General features: G+C 36.8%; 1 long non-coding RNA gene across 1 annotated transcript in view; it reads left to right on the forward strand.

Annotated features, from left to right (window-relative positions):
* LOC309665173 overlaps positions 1 to 13235 on the forward strand; it is a 54836-nt gene extending 41601 nt beyond the window's left edge. The window contains exon 2 of the long non-coding RNA XR_014266266.1: positions 9886 to 13235. This is a non-coding gene — a long non-coding RNA (uncharacterized lncRNA). The remainder of the gene's footprint in view (positions 1 to 9885) is intronic.
* The last annotated feature ends 3906 nt before the right edge of the window (positions 13236 to 17141 follow it).

Raw genomic sequence — 17141 nt, forward strand, 5'->3', positions numbered from 1 at the left:
TTCCCTTCCTATGGATGATATGTTCAAAGGATGGTGATGACGAAAGTATTTTAGGATGCTCTTTCTGCAGAAAATGTGACCTAATTTTGCCACATTCTTTCCCTTTGAACAGGGCAGTGGTGCCCTTGATCAGTAACTGTGCATTTGCTTAAGCAGTGCTGGGCATGGCCTTTGTCATGTTCACTGGTAGAAACTATGTAATGTGTGGTTGTAAATGCTCAGATTGTAAATATTATAAACCCAAACGTCTACTGCATTGTTTTGCTGTTTTTAGGTCATTCTTCCCAAGATTTCAAGACTTATGTAAATTTCGAGTTGACTCATTACATTTCCTGTATGTAAATTTTGAAATTCTGGAGACTGTTCGGGTTGCGGTGTCCACTTGGCTGTACACTTTCAAAAGAATCAGTGAGAAGATTCCAGGAGCACCAAACGCAATTAGAAACTTGGTCTTTGCTCAAAAAGGAAAGAAATAGTAACAGTAACTTAAATATTCAGGGTAATAACCTTTTAGTAAGTATTTAATTTTAAAAAAGTAAAATTGATTTTAAACTCTAGTTATAGATTGTTAAAATCAGTGATTGGGCTCAATATTTACAGTGATAGTTTTGTTCCCTTCATTCTTTCTAAACTGCCTACTGCCTGGCTGCTTGTATGAAATTCGAAGATTTTCAGTAATTTGTCTTTTTCATTTGTAATGGACAATTGGAAAGAAACTTATTACTAGTGGGAGTGTCTTCACTTGTTTTCTACTGTGAACTTCATAAGTTTTGAATATGAGGTAAACAACATTGGGAATTTGGAAGTTTGAAATCTTAAAGCAAAAGATCCTCTCAGCAAAGGGGTGTGCTTGTGGCAGAAGATGTGAGCTGGACAAGTGGCTGCCATGAAGGGACTTGGGTGAGTTTCTCCATGAGCCCCTGTAAAGTGGGAAGCAGAGAAAAGAGCCCATGAAGTTGCCCCAATGCTACCAAAGCACAAGTCACAGAACAGGCACAGTGCTGTTGAACAAACAAACGAATGTTGAACAAACAAATGAATGAAGAATGAATGAATGTTGAACAAACAAACGAATGAAGAATAAATGAATGAAAGTGAATTGTGGAGGATATTCAGGCTTTAGAAAACTTCCTGAAGTTTGAAATTTCCCAAAGTGAATGATTTCCTTCTGGTTTTGATTTGCCTTATTTCCTTCCTACTTGTTTCAGAAGAGGCCATGTTCTTGAGGAAAGTTTACTATCTGTAATCTATAGGGAGAAGCATCAGGTCACTGCCCCACAGGCTGTGGGGGAGATCAAAGGACACAGGGACTAGGGGCTTTAGCTAAGAGACCACAAAAGAATGGAAAAATGCTAAGTTTGGGATTAATGTGAAGGAACAGTGACAAAATGGGAACTGTCAGGGAGCCACTTAGAGAGGAATAATTGCATTTGGAAAATAAAACAAAGTTTTACTGGATGAGGTACAGGCAAATCGCACAAGTCTCTGTATGCCCATGCAGTTCATGAATGGTTGACCTGGGTAAACTGGGTATTGTATTCATTTCTGAAGTAAAATAATAGTAAAGATCTAAGCTAAATTACAAACATGATAAAGTAAATTTAAGATGATGTTTCATTAAAATGATACATGGTTAAATTATTGTCATACCAAAAGCCTTGCAAAACCAATCCTGCCAAAAGAAATCCATCATATTTCTCAGTGGCAACCACTTTAACTTTTTTATTTGTTTCTTTGAGTCATTATCTCCATTACTCTAAATAATATGCTTATGTTGTTTTTTGATTCCTTCAATTTTAGGTATTATTTAACTTCTGATAATTGAGAAGTTAGCTCTCTAATGCTACTGTCCACCTCCCTTCATCTACCCTTAAGTGTTGCAGTAGCACTACTCTTAGTTAAGAGACACATTATTGTGCTTTTGGAACTATGGTTTACCACAATTTTCCTTTCTTTGAGTCTGGTTTCCTCCAGTGTCTTTTAGATCTGCCTTTTTATCTAATGATGCCTTCCCTTTAATGGCCTTCACTTCCCCCTCCCATTCCCAAACCTCAGTGTTTCAGTTTCTTCCTGGAATTCCTTCCATTCTCTTGCAGTTTAGGTTGGTTGTTTCTTAGGACCACTAAACAGATGCTGTCCTGGAATTTCCTCACATCACTCTTCCTAGTGGAGACACTAGGAGTTTTCCAACTCCAATGATGCTCTTTGACATGATTTAGTGCCTCATTTTAGATAAACCCATCCTTAAGTATTTTCCAAAGAATGATCACAGGGAAAATAAGCTTTTTAAGTCCTTGCATGTTTACAATATCTTCATTCTGTCATTACACATGCAATATTTGGTGTGGTATTAGAACTATATGTTCAAAATTATTCTGCCTCAGAATTTTGAAGGCATTTCTCTATTGTTTTCAGCATCCAGACCAATGACATTCTTAACCATGTTCCTTTGAAAGTGGTATGTTTTTCTCAATTTAAAAAAAAAATTTTAAAGTATTTATTTATTTATTATTGGGGTATAATTGACATAGCATTATAGTTTCAGGTGTACAACATAATGATTAGATATTTGTAGATATTATAAATGATCACCACCACAGTAAGTCTATTTTTGACTTCAAAAATTTTCTTTATGGTTTTGTGACTTGAAATTCCATAATTATGTACCTGTCCTTGTTTTTTTTAAATTTATTGTGCTGGACTTTTAGAAGGTATGTTCAATCTGCAGATGAATGTCCTTCAATTCTGAGAAATTTCCTTGTATTATTTCTTGGATAATTTCTTCTCCTTAAGCTTTTTCTGCTCTTTTCATCTAGAACTCCAGTTCCTAGTAGGTGGACCACTGGATTTATCCTCTAGGTCTTTGTCTTCTCTCTTTCATTTCTCTCTGTCTTTTCTTATCTTCTGGAATAACTCCTTTTCCTTGTCTTCCAGCACATTTAAGTGAGCTTAAGCAACTCAAAACTGTTGCTTCCCTTATGTTCATAGTAGCACTATTTACAATAGCCTAGACACGGAAACGACCTAAATGTCCATCAACAGATGAATGGATAAAGACTATGCATAGCTGCTGCTCTATAGGCTGGCAGCCCATCAGAAATCAAAATGACATTTCTGCCTCTGTGAAATCTTTTCAAGGAATACTCCATAGTACCCTATTCTCCTTGCACCTCTCAAAATATTTCCTAAGCATGGATTTTTTAAAGATATTTTCACACCAATTACTTGCCTTAATTTATTTTGTACTATCTCATCAAAGGGGATACAGTGGCAGTCATCTGGCCTTTTTTCTGGGAGGATGACAAATGAACTTATCTATGAAATAGAAGCAGACTCACAGACACAGAGAACAGACTTGTGATTACCAAGGGGGAGGGTGGTGGGGAGAGATGGAGTGGGAGTTTGGGGTTAACTCCCCAGATGTAAACTATTATATATAGAATGGATAAACAACAAGGTCCTACTGTATAAAATAAGGAACTGTATACAATATCCTGGGTTAAACCATAATGGAAAAGAATATAAAAAAGAATGTATATATGCGTATAACTGAGTCACTTTGCTGTACAGCAGAAATTAACACAACATTGTAAATCAACTATACTTCAATAAAAAAATAAATTAAAAAAATAAAAATAAAATCAGAAATAAACCCTCAACTATTTAAAGTTTTTGGAAATTGTCCAAAAAGCATACAGAAAATGAAGAAATATTTATTCAAGAAAACCTATCAGATTTTGGCAAGAGTCTGTGACACTTGAGCCACAGTTCTTTCTTTCCCCACTCCTAGATCAGCATGCTAGGAGAACAGGGATACCTCTACTGCTGTCCCCAGTCAAAGACTGTGGTGTTTCCCTGGGAGGGACAGGATACCAGCTTTACTCATCCCCCTCCAGCTTTGTGTTTCAGAGATTAAATTCAAAACAAGTGCCGTTGAGCAGTCAGTAGCCTCATTCCCCGGCCCTTGCTCCACTTATAGGATTAAACCTCTACACCAGGCATGCAGCCAGAGAATACTGAGACCCTTATCATCCTCAGAGCAGGTCACTCATGAGGCAGAATTTCCATGCAGGTAAGGTCAAGTTGGGAAGACCAGAGGCTATATCCCCCAACCAGTGCCTTGCCTACAAACCAGGGGTATCTTTCTGAGAGAAGAGGATCATTGTCCCTGGCCCCAGTTCCAGGCCTGTTGCTCAGAGATTTTGCTCAGAAGGAGAGTCATGCTATAAGAACAGAGTTCCAACACTCTCCTCAAAGAAACTGACTTATTTGGAAGAGAGTATGGAGTAAGTGTAAGCCTGAGAGAATGCTCAAAAACAATGGAGATTTTGACAGTAAATAATGAATAGGAGGCTGGTAGCTTCTTGAGAGCTACAAGCTAAACCATAGGTCAGCTAAGTTACAGAGAATAACAGGAAAGAGACAGCTAATAAGAACAAACTTTAAAGTATGGCCTCAAAAATTACTCCTGTGAGGGGACTGAATTTAAATCAATTAGACAGATTTATTCCTCTAAATATTCTTGAAAATAATAGAACAATCAGCTCACAATTCAGTGGAGTATGATAACTGATGTGATATTAATAGAGAAAGAAAATTTTAAAAAGATGAAAGAGACAGTCAAGAGATCCCTGTTAAAACTGCTGTCATCCAGAGTGACTATGCATGTGTCCAAGATGGTGCCCTTGGAGAAGTGATATCAGAGTGGAAATAGATTACAGTAAAATACTCCAGCTAGATCATTAAACAAATAAGCAAGCAAATAGAAACAACAAGACCTGGTAAACTTGGGGGGGGGGTGTCAGTATCCAGAATTGTGAAAATATATTATCTTCATTTTAGATTTTCACTAAAAAATTTTGACATGCAAAGAAACAGGAAAACATGAATACACAGGAAAAAAATCAGACAACAGAAAGTGCCTCTGAAAGGACCCAAATGTCAAATTTAGCAGACAAATTATATAGGTTTGCTTATTCTAGCTTTTTCATATAAATGGAATCATACAATATGTGGTCATTTGTAACTGGTTTCCTTCACTTAGCTTAATGTTTTCAAGGTTCATTTATGTTGTAACATGTATTCACACTTCATTACATATTGTCTTATGCAGTTGTTTCTTAAATAAGAGAGTAGAGAAAAACAGAAGAAATATACATCTATACTGCCTTTTATAATTACACAATTACCCTTAAAGACTAAAGAAAGCCATGCATAAAAAATTAAAGAGGAGACCTTCAAGATGGCGGAGGAGTAAGATGTGGAGATCACCTTCCTCCCCACAAATATATTAAAAATACATCTAATTGTGGAACAACTCCTACAGAACACCTACTGAACACTGGCAGAAGACCTGAGACTTCCCAAAAGGCAAGAAAATCCCCACATAGCCAGGTAGGACAAAAGAAAAAACAGACACCAAAGAATAGGGACGGGACCTGCACTTCTGGGAGGGAGCTGTGAAGGAAGGAAAGTTTCCACAATCTAGGGAGCCCCTTCACTGGCAGGGATGCGGGGTGGGCAGGGGGGAAGCTTCAGAGCCACGGAGGAGAGCGCAGCAACAGGGGTGCAGAGGGCAAAGCGGAGAGATTCCCACACAGAGGATTGGTGCTGACCCGCACTCATCAACCTGAGATGCTTGTCTGCTCACCCATCAGGGTGAGTGGGGGCTGGGAGCTGAGGCTCAGGACTCGGAGGGCCCCAGGCAGAGGACTGGGGTTGGCAGCATGAAGACGGCCTGAAGGGAGCTAGTGCACCACAGCTAGCCAGAAGGGAGTCAGGGAAAGTCTGGACCTACCAAAGAGGCAAGAGACCATTGTTTTGGGATGTGCGAGGAGAGGGGATTCTTGCTCCATGTGCCCAGAGAAGGCAGAGCACTGCCTAAGCAAGCTCCAGAGATGGGCATGAGCCATGGCTATCGGCTCAGAACCCAAAGACGGGCATGAAATGCTAATGGTGCCACTGCTGCCACCAAGAATCCTGTGTGCAAGCACAGGTCACTACCCAAACCCCCCTGGGAGCCTGTGCAGCCCGCCACTGCCAAGGTCCCAAGATCCAAGGACAACTTCTCTGGGAGAACACACGGCACACCTCAAGCTGTTGCAATGTTACACTGGCCTCTGCTGCCACAGGCTCGCCCCACATTCCAATTATGTCTACGGTACCCCTCCCTCTTCCTGGCATGAGCGAGCAAGACAGCCCTAGTCAGTCGCTACTTTAACCTCCTCCTGTCTGGGTGGGGAACAGATGCCTGAGGGTGGCCTACACACAGAGGCAGGGCCAAAACCAAAGCTGAACCCCAGGAAATGTGCGAAAAAAAAGAGAAAGGGAAATTTTTTCCATGCAGCCTCAGGGGCAGCAGATTAAATCCCCACAATCAACTTGATGAACCTTGCATCTGTGGAATACCTGAATAGACAACAAATGCTCCCAAAATTGAGGCAGTGGATTTTGGAAGCAACTGTAGACTTGGGGTTTGCTTTCTGTGCCTGATTTGTTTCTGGTTTTTATGTTTATCTTAGTTTAGTTTTTAGTGCTTGTTATCATTGGTGGATTTTTTTATTGGTTTGGTTGCTCTCTTCTTTTTTTAAATTTTTTATTATGTTTTATTTTATTTTATTATTTTTAATTAAAAAAAATTTTTCCTTTCTTCTCTTTTTGTGAGTGTGTATGTGTATGTTTCTTCAGGTGATTTTGTCTTTTGAGATCTGCTTTCACCATTTGGTTTGAGTATCTATCAGTTTTTTTTTTTTTTCTTCCTTTTCTTTCAAGCCATGTGGCTGGCAGAGTCTTGGTGCTCTGGCCTGGTGTCAGGCCTGAGCCTCAAGGTGGGAGAGCCGAGTTCAGGACATTGGACCACCAGAGACCTCCCAGCCTCATGTAATATCAATCAGTGAGAGGACTCCCAGAGATCTCTGTCTGAACAATCAGACTAGCTCCAGCCAATGCCCAGCAAGCTCCAGTGCTGGATCCCCATGCCAAGCAACTAGAAAGAAAGGAAGACAACCTCACCCATTAGCAGAGAGGCTGCCTAAAGTCATGCTAAGTTCACAGACACCCAAAAATGTCCCACCGGACACAGCCTTTCCCATGAGAAGGACAAGATCCAGCCCCACCCACCAGACACAGGCACCAGTCCCCTCCACCAGGAAGCCTACACAAACCACTGAACCAACCTCACCCACTGGGGGCAGACACCAAAAACAATGGGGACTATGAACCTGCAGGCTACAAAAAGGAGACCCCCAAAGACAGTAATTTAAACAAAATGAGAAGTCAGAGAAATATGCAGCAGATGAAGGAGCAAGGTAAAAACCCACCAGACCAAACAAATGAAGAGGAAATAGGCAGTCTACCTGAAAAAGAATTCAGAGTAATGACATTAAAGATGAACCAAAATCTGGAAATAGAATGGAGAAAATACAAGAAACGTTTAACAGGGACCTAGAGGAACTAAAGAGCAAACAAACAATGATGAACAACACAATAAATGAAATTAAAAATTCTCTAGAAGGAACCAATAGCAGAATAACTGAGGCAGAAGAAAGGATAAGTGACCTGGAAGATAAAATAGTGGAAATAACTGCCACAGAGCAGAATAAAGAAAAAAGAATGAAAAGAATTGAGGACACTCTCATGACCACTGGGACAACATTAAATGCACCAACATTCGCATTACAAGGGTCCCAGAAGATGAATAGAAAAAGAAAGGGTCTGAGAAAATACTTGAAGAGATTATAGTTGAAAACTTCATTAACATGAGAAAGGAAATAGTCAATCAAGTCCAGGAAGCACAGAGAGTCCCATACAGGATAAATTCAAGGAAACACACTAAGACACATATTAATCAAATTATCAAAAATTAAATACAAAGAAAAAATATTAACAGCAGCAAGGGAAAAGCAACAAATAACATACAAGGGAATCTCCATAAGGTTAACAGCTGATACTCCAGCAGAAACTCTGCAAGCCAGAAGTGAGTGGCAGGACATATTTAAAGTGATGAAGGAGAAAAACCTACAACCAAGATTACTCTACCCAGCAAGGATCTCATTCAGATTTGACAGAGAAATGGAAACCTTTACAGACAAGCAAAAGCTAAGAGAATTCAGCACCACCAAATCAGCTTTACAACAAATGCTAAAGGAACTTCTCTAGGCAGGAAACACAAGAGAAGGAAAAGACCTACAAAAACAAACCCAAAACAATTAACAAAATGGTAATAAGAAAATACATATTGGTAATTACCTTAAATGTAAATGGATTAAATGCTCCAACCAAAAGACATAGACTGGCTGAATGGATACAAAAACAAGCCCCATATATATGCTGTCTACAAGAGACCCACTTCAGACCTAGGGACACATACAGACTGAAAGTGAGGGTATGGAAAAACTCATTCTATGCAAATGGAAATCAAAACAAAGCTGGACTACCAATTCTCATACCAGACAAAACAGACTTTAAATAAAGACTATTACAAGGGACAAAGAAGGACACTACATAATGATCAAGGGATCAATCCAAGAAGAGTATATAACAATTGTAAATATTTATGCACCCAACATAGGAGCACATCAATACCTAAGGCAAGTGTTAACAGCCATAAAAGGGGAAATCAACAGTAACACAATAATGGTAGGGAACTTTAACACCCCACTTTCACCAAGGTACAGATCGTCCAAAATGAAAATAAATAAGGAAACACAAGCTTTACATGACACATTAAACACAATGGACTTCATTGATATTTATAGGACATTCCATCCAAAATCAACAGAATACACTTTCTTCTCAAGTGCTCATGGAACATTCTCCAGAATAGATCATATCTTGGGTCACAGATCAAGCCTTGGTAAACTTAAGAAAATTGAAATAGTATCAAGTATGTTTTCCGACCACAACACTATGAGACTAGATATCAATTACAGGAAAAAAACCTGTAAAAAATACAAACCCATGGAGACTAAACAATATGTTGCTAAATAACCAAGAGATCACTGAAGAAATCAAAGACAAAATAAAAAAATACCTAGAAACAAATGACAATGAAACTACGAGAACCCAAAACCTGTGGGATGCAGCAAAAGTAGTTGTAAAAGGGAAGTTTATAGCTATATAATCCTACCTCAAGAAACAAGAAAAATCTCAAATATACAACCTAACCTTACTCATAAAGCAATTAGAGAAAGAACAACAACAATAACAAAAACAAAGTTAGCAGAAGGAAAGAAATCATAAAGATCAGAGGTCCCAAAACCAAACAAAGATATCACAAAAAAAGAAAACTACAGGCCATTATCACTGATGAACATAGATGCAAAAATCCTCAACAAAATACTAGCAAACAGAATCCAACAGCACATTAAAAGGATCATACACCATGATCAAGTGGGGTTTATCCCCGGAATGAAAGGATTCTTCCATATATGCAAATCAATCAAGGTGATACACCATATTAACACATTGAAGGAGAAATACTATATGATAATCTCAATAGATGCAGAAAAAGCTTTCAACAAAAGTCAACACCCATTTATGATAAAAAACCCTCCAGAAAGTAGGCATAGAGAGAACTTTCCTCAACATAATAAAGCCCATATATAACAAACCCACAGCCAACAAACTTTCTCAGTGGTGAAAAACTGAAACTATTTCCTCTAAGATTAGGCACAAGACTAGATTGCCCACTCTCACCACTATTATTCAACATAGTTTTGGAAGTTTTAGCCACAGCAGTCAGAGAAGAAAAAGAAATAAAAGGAATCCAAACCAGAAAAGAAGAAGTAAAACTGTCACTCTTTGCAGAGGACATGATACTATACATCGAGAATCCTAAAGATGCTACCAGAAAACTACTAGAGCTAATCAATGAATTTGGTAAAGTAGCAGGATACAAAATTAATGCACAGAAATCTCTTGCATTCCTATACACTAAGGATGAAAAATCTGAAAGAGAAATTAAGGAAACACTCCCATTTACCATTGCAACAAAAAGAGTAAAATACCTAGGAATAAACCTATCTAAGGAGACAAAAGACTTGTATGCAGAAAACTATAAGACACTGATGAAAGAAATTAAAGATGATACAAACAGATGGAGAGATATAACGTGTTCTTGGATTGGAAGAATCAACATTTTGAAAATGACTATACTACCCAAAGCAATCTACAGATTCAATGCAATCCCTGTCAAACTACCAATGGCATTTTTCACAGAACTAGAACAAAAAATTTCACAATTTGTATGGCAACACAAAAGACCCTGAATAGCCAAAGCAATCTTGAGAATGAAAAATGGAGCTAGAGGAATCAAGCTCCCTGACTTCAGACTATACTACAAAGCTACAGTAATCAAGACAGTATGGTACTGGTACAAAAACAGAAATATAGATCAATGGAACAAGATAGAAAGCCCAGAGATAAACCCACGCACATATGGTCACCTTATCTTTGATAAAAAAGGCAAGAATATACAGTGGAGAAAAGACAGCCTCTTCAATAAGTGGTGCTGGGAAAACTGGACAGCTACATGTTAAAGAATGAAATTAAAACAACTCCTAGCACCATACAAAAAAATAAACTCAAAATGGATTAAAGGTCTAAATGTAAGGTCATACACTACAAAACTCTTAGAGGAAAACATAGGCAGAACACTCTATGACATAAATCACAGCAAGATCCTTTTTGACCCACCTCCTAGAGAAATGGAAATAAAAACAAAAATAAACAAATAGGACCTTAAAAATAAAAGGTCCTATTTTATTTTATAAAAAATAAACAAATGGGAAACTTAAAAGCTTTTGCACAGCAAAGGAAACCATAAACATGACGAAAAGACAACCCTCAGAGTGCGAGGAAAAATTTGCAAACGAAGCAACGGACAAAGGATTAATCTCCAAAATATACAAACAGCTTATGCAGCTCATTATCAAAAAAAAAAAAAGTCAATCAAAAAATGGGCAGAAAACCTAAACAGACATTTCTCCAAAGAAGACCGACAGATTGCCAACAAACACAAGAAAGGATGCTCAGCATCACTAATCATTAGAAAAATGCACATGAAAACCACAATGAGGTATCACCTCACACCAGTCAGAATGGCCATCATCAAAAAATCTACAAACAATAAATGCTGGAGATGCTGTGGAGAAAAGGGAACCCTCTTGCACTGTTGGTGGGAATGTAAATTGATACAGCCACTATGGAGAACAGTATGGAGGTTCCTTAAAAAACTAAAAACAGAATTACCATATGAGCCAGCAACACCACTACTGGGTATATACCCTAAGAAAACCATAATTCAAGAAGAGGGCTTCCCTGGTGGTGCAGTGGTGACGAATCCGCCTGCTAATGCAGGGGACACTGGTTCGAGCCCTGGTCCGGAAAGATGCCAAATGCCGTGGAGCAACTAAGCCCGTGCACCACAACTACTGAGCCTGCGCTCTAGAGCCTGAGAGCCACAACTGCTGAGCCCACGTGCCACAACTACTGAAGCCCGCTCGCCTGGAGCTCATGATCTGCAACAAGAAGAGCCACTGCAATAAGAAACCCACACACTGCAACCAAGTGTAGCCCCTACTCGCCGCAACTAAAGCCTGCATGAAGCAGTGAAGACCCAATGTAGCCAAAAATATAAATAAAGAAATTAATTAAAAAAAAAAAAAAGAGACATGTACCACAATGTTCATTGCAGCACTATTTACAATAGCCAGGACATGGAAGCAACCTAAGTGTCCATCGACAGATGAATGGATAATGAATATATGGCACATATATTCAGTGGAATATTACTCAGCCATAAAAAGAAACGAAATTGAGTTATACAGTGAGGTGGTTGGACTTAGACTTGTCATACAGAGTGAAGTAAGTCAGAAAGAGAAAAACAAATATCGTATGCTAACACATATATACGGAATCTTAAAAAATGAAAATGTTCTGATGAACCTAGGGGCAGGACAGGAATAAAGACACAGATGTAGAGAATGGACTTGAGGTCATGGGGAAGGGGAAGTGGAAGCTTGGATGAAGTGAGAGAGTAGAATTGACATAGATACACTACCAAATGTAAAATAGCTAGTGTGAAGCAGCTGCATAGCACAGTGAAATCAGCTTGGTGCTTTGTGACACCTAGAGTGGTGGGATAGGGAGGGTGGGAGGGAGGCTCAAGAGGGAGGCTCTATTAGGATATATGTATACATATAGCTGATTCACTTTGTTGTACAGCAGTAACTAACACAACGTTGCAAAGCGTTTATACTCCCTAAAGATGTTTAAAAAAAAGAATTAAAGAAAGGTATGATAATTTTATCTCATCAAATAAAGAAAAAGGAGATCAGAAAATCAAATAAAGAGATAGAAACTAGAAAAAAATTAAATGTAAATTCTGGAACTAACATGAAAAATTCATTAGAGGACTCAGTAATAAATTTGAAATGGCAGAAGAATCAATGAACTTGAAGATATACTGATAGATATTAAGTAATCTGAAAAACAGAGGGAACAAAAAAGGAAGAGATATAAAGAGTCTCAGAGAAATATGGGACCCCATTAAGCACACCAATATGTATATATCAGAGGAGAGAAAGAAAGGAGAATAAAAAAATCTTCAAAGAAATAATGACTGAAAACTTTCAAAATTTGATGAAAAACAATGTTTGTATTATTGGGCATTAGTATATAGAAATGTAATATATTTTAAAAATTACAGCACAAAAGAAATGGATGGAAGCAGCTATATTGGAGTTAAGGAAATGAAGCCAGAGAGTAACTCAAATCCACAAGAACAAAATAAGAGACCTAGAAATGGCAAATAAGGTTAATATAGCAAACTCTTTAAATACATTCTTGCCATCTTTTCTTCTCAGAGCTTCTTTAGAAGACATATATATTGTATTAATTATAGCAATGTATATAGGTGTAGTGTGTATAACAATGATAGCACAAAATGAGAAAAGAAGGAAGAAATGTACACAAGAATAAGGTTTCTATATTTCACTAGAATTAAGTTAATATAAATCTGAAGTAGGTTATGATAAGATGTATATTGTAATCCCCAGAAGAACCACTAATAATATAAATTAAAACTATATAGTGAAGGAATTCCCTGCTTGTCCAGTAGTTAAGACTCCATACTTCCACTGCAGGGGGCATGGGTTCAGTCCCTGGTCAGGGAACTGAGATCCCCTATGCCATGCAGTGCGGCCAAAAATAAATAAATAAAAATACTTTAAAAATATATATATATATAGTGAAAAAATTATTAAAGTAATTAAAATCTTACTCTAAAAATTTTAACTTAATGGAAAGAAAGCAATTAAGGTGGATTAGACTTTTTCCTAATGAAAAACATGAAACACGTAGAAGTCATAATGTAAACAAACAGACATAAATTCAATCATATCAATATATAATCTTTTCAAGTATACAAGGAACATTCTCTAGGACAGACCATATGCAAGGCCATAAATCCACGTCTCAATAAGTGTAAAAGTATTAATCATACAAAGAAAGTCCTATGCCCAAAATGAAATGAAATTAGAATGCAATAACAGGAAAGAATTTAAGAAATTTACAATCATGAAAATTAAGCAACACATTCTAAATAAACAATGGTCAAAGAAGAAATCACAAGAAATATTTTAAAAACACTTTGAGATAAATGAAAATGAAGGAAAAACATGCCTAAAGTTATAGGATGCATCTAAAGTAGTGCTTATAGGGAAATTTATCACTGTAAAAGCCCACATGAAAATAAGATCTCAAATCAATAACTTAACAACCACCATAAGACACTGAAAAAAGAAGAGCAAAATAAACCTAAAACAGGCAAAAGGAAGGAAATACAGGTATAAGTGGGAATTAATGAAATAGATAAAAGGAAAACAATAGCAAAAATTTTAAAAACCAAAAGTTAGTTCTTCAAAAAGATCAATAGAATTGACAAACCTTTAACAAGACTGACCAAGAAAGAAATAACAAACATGCAAATTACTAAAATAAGGAATGAAAGAGGGGTGACACTACTGATCTTATAGAAATAAAGGAAATGTGATGAGCAACTGTATGCCCACAAATTAGATAACTTAGACTAAAATAAGTGGGCAAATTCCGAGGATGACACGAATTATAGAAACTGACTCAAGAAGAAATATACAATCTAAAGAGACGTATAAGAAGTAAAGATTTGGGTTAATAATCTAAAAACTTCTCACAAAGAAAAGCCCAGGCCCAGATAGCTTCACCGGTGAATTCTACCAAGGATTTAAAGAAGAATATCAACTTTTCACAAATTCTTTTGGAAAACAGAGATGGAGGGAGCTAATTCTATGAAGCCATATTACCCTGATACCAAAACCTGACAAAGACATCATCAGAAAAGAAAACTACAGGCTAGTATTCCTCATGAATATACATGCAAAAATCTTCAAGACAATATTAGCAAATTAAATCTAGCAATATATAAAAGGCTTATGCACTACGGCCAATTGGAATTTATCCCAGGAATGTAAAGTTGGTTTAACATTAAAAAATCAACTAATGTAACATACCATATTAATATAATAAACAAACAAACAAAATCCCCATAGGATCATCTCAATAGATGCAGAAAATAATTTGACAAATCCAATACTCAACATGATGAAAACTCTCAACATATTAGGAATAAAAGGTAACTTCCTCAATCTGTTAAAAGGTATCATTGAAAATCACACAGCTAACATCATACTTAATGGTAAAAGACTGAATACTTTCCCTGTAATATCAGGAACAAGACAAGGATTTCTGTTCCAAACCATTCTATTTAACATTTTCCTGGAGTTTCTAACCAGGACATTTAGGCAAGAAAAATCAATAAAGTATCCAGATTGGAAACTATATTTGCAGATGACATGATCTTGTATGTAGAAAACTTTAAGAAATCCATTAAACAACATTAGAACCAATAAATGAGTTCATCAAGGTGTCAGGATACAAGATCAATATTCAAATATTAATTATATTTTTACACATTTTCAATAAATAATCAGAATATGAATAAAATATTGATACCTGATGCAACATAGGTGAAAACATTATTTTAAGTGAAAGAAATCAGTCACAAAAGGCTCTGTAGTGTATGATTCCACTTACATAAAATATCCAGAATAGGCATTTCTATAGAGACAGAAAGCCTAGGACTGGAAAGTTGAGGAAAAATGAGTAGTGACTGGTAATGTATATGGAGTTTCTTTTTTTTGGAGACAGCAAGTAAGGGGGAGTGGGGAGTTTTTACTTAATGGATACAAGAGTTTCAGGATGGGATGATGAAAAAGCTCTGGAGATGGATGTTTTCACAACAATGTGAATGCCAACAACTTAATGCCAATGCACTGTTCGCTGAAAAATGATTAAAATGTTGATTAGAGCCTTTAGTTGATGATGTTATCGAGTTCTTCTATATACTTGCCAACTATTTTCCTAGTTGTCCTACAGATTTTGAGAGAGAAGTGTTGAAGTCCAATTGTAAGTGTGGATTTGTCTGTTCCTCCTTTATTTCTACGAGTTTTTCTTCACAGATTTTGAAACTCTCTTATTTGATGCATACATATTTAGGATTGCTATGTCTTTTTGGTAAGTTGACCCTTTTAACATTATGTAATGTTTGTCTCTGGTAATTTTCTTTGTGCTGAGGTTTCCTTCATCTGATATTATTACAGCCATTCTTCCCTTCTTTTGATATGTTTCCATGCAGTATGGCATATATTTTCCATCATTTTACTTTCAACCTATCCATATCAATATATTTGAAGTGATTTTCTTATAGACAGCATATTTTGGGTGTCATGAATTTTATATACTCTACCAATCTCCACCTTTAATTTATGTATTTAGAGCACTTACATTTAATGTAATTATCAATATGTTTGGGCTTAAGTTAGCTATTATTTTTTGTATTGTTTGTTCTCTCATTTTCATTTCTTTCTTTTCATTTTTCTGCCTTCCTGTGGGTTACTTGAATATTTTTAGACCTTCATTTTGATGTAACTACCATGTTTCTTTTGAGTGTATCTCTTTGTATAGCTTTTTGTGTGGTAGCTTTAGGTATTTAATTATACATACACAAGTTTTCATAGTCTGATGTCTTCAAAATTTTACTAGTTCAAGTGAAGGATAAAAACCTTCTTTTCTTTTACACCTTTTTAGTATTTCCCTATTTAGAATACACTTGTCCTAAAAATTTCCTCCATGTGTATTGAGAACAATATCAGAGTGTTATAGTTTTTACTCCAGCCATCCAACATAATTTAGAAAACTTAAGAGGAGGAGGAAAGTTTGTGGTATTTACCCATATTTTTGACTTTTTTCATTGATCTGTCTTTCTAATGCTTCAAGATTCCTTATTTTATTATTTCCTTTCTGTTGAAAGAACCTTCTTTAGCATTCTTTTAGGTTATGTTGGCTGGCAACACAGTTGCTTACTTTTTCTTCATCTGGGAATGTCTTGATTTCTCCTCCATTCTTAAAAAAAGTATTTTTCTAGGTATAAAATTCTGGGTTGGCAGCATTCCACCTCTCACCCCCCACTGCCGCCTGGACCTGAAAATGTTGAGCTATTTCTCTGTGGTCTCCATGGTTTCTGATGAGAAATTATCTGTCATTCAAATGGTTTTTCCCCTATAGGCAATATGTCATTCTCTTTCACTGGTTTCAACTTTTTTTTTCTTTGCTTTAATTTTCAGAGGTTAGACTAGAATTTATCTTGGTATCAGTTTCTTTGGATTTATTATGTTGGAATTTGCTCAGCCTCTTCTCCTTCCCCTCTCCCTCCCCCTCCCCTCCTCCCCTCCCCCCTCCTCCCTTTCTTCCCTCCCCCTTCCCCTCCCCTCCTCCCTCCCCCTCCTCCTTTTCCTTCTTCTTCTACTTCTTCTTCTTCTTCTTCTTCTTCTTCTCCTTCTTCTTCTTCTTCTTCTTCTTCTATGAATATCAAGTGTTCACTTGACATGAGATCTACCCTCTTAACAAATTAACATATACTAATGTTAACTTTAAGCACAATGCTATGTGGCAGCTCTCCAAACTTATCATATCAACTAACTGAAACTTTATATCCATTGAATAACAATTCCCAATATTTCCCTACCCCCAATCCCTGGCAGCCA

The sequence above is a fragment of the Balaenoptera physalus genome (assembly GCF_965194825.1).
Source record: "Balaenoptera physalus genome assembly, chromosome: 7".
NCBI lineage: Eukaryota > Metazoa > Chordata > Mammalia > Artiodactyla > Balaenopteridae > Balaenoptera > Balaenoptera physalus.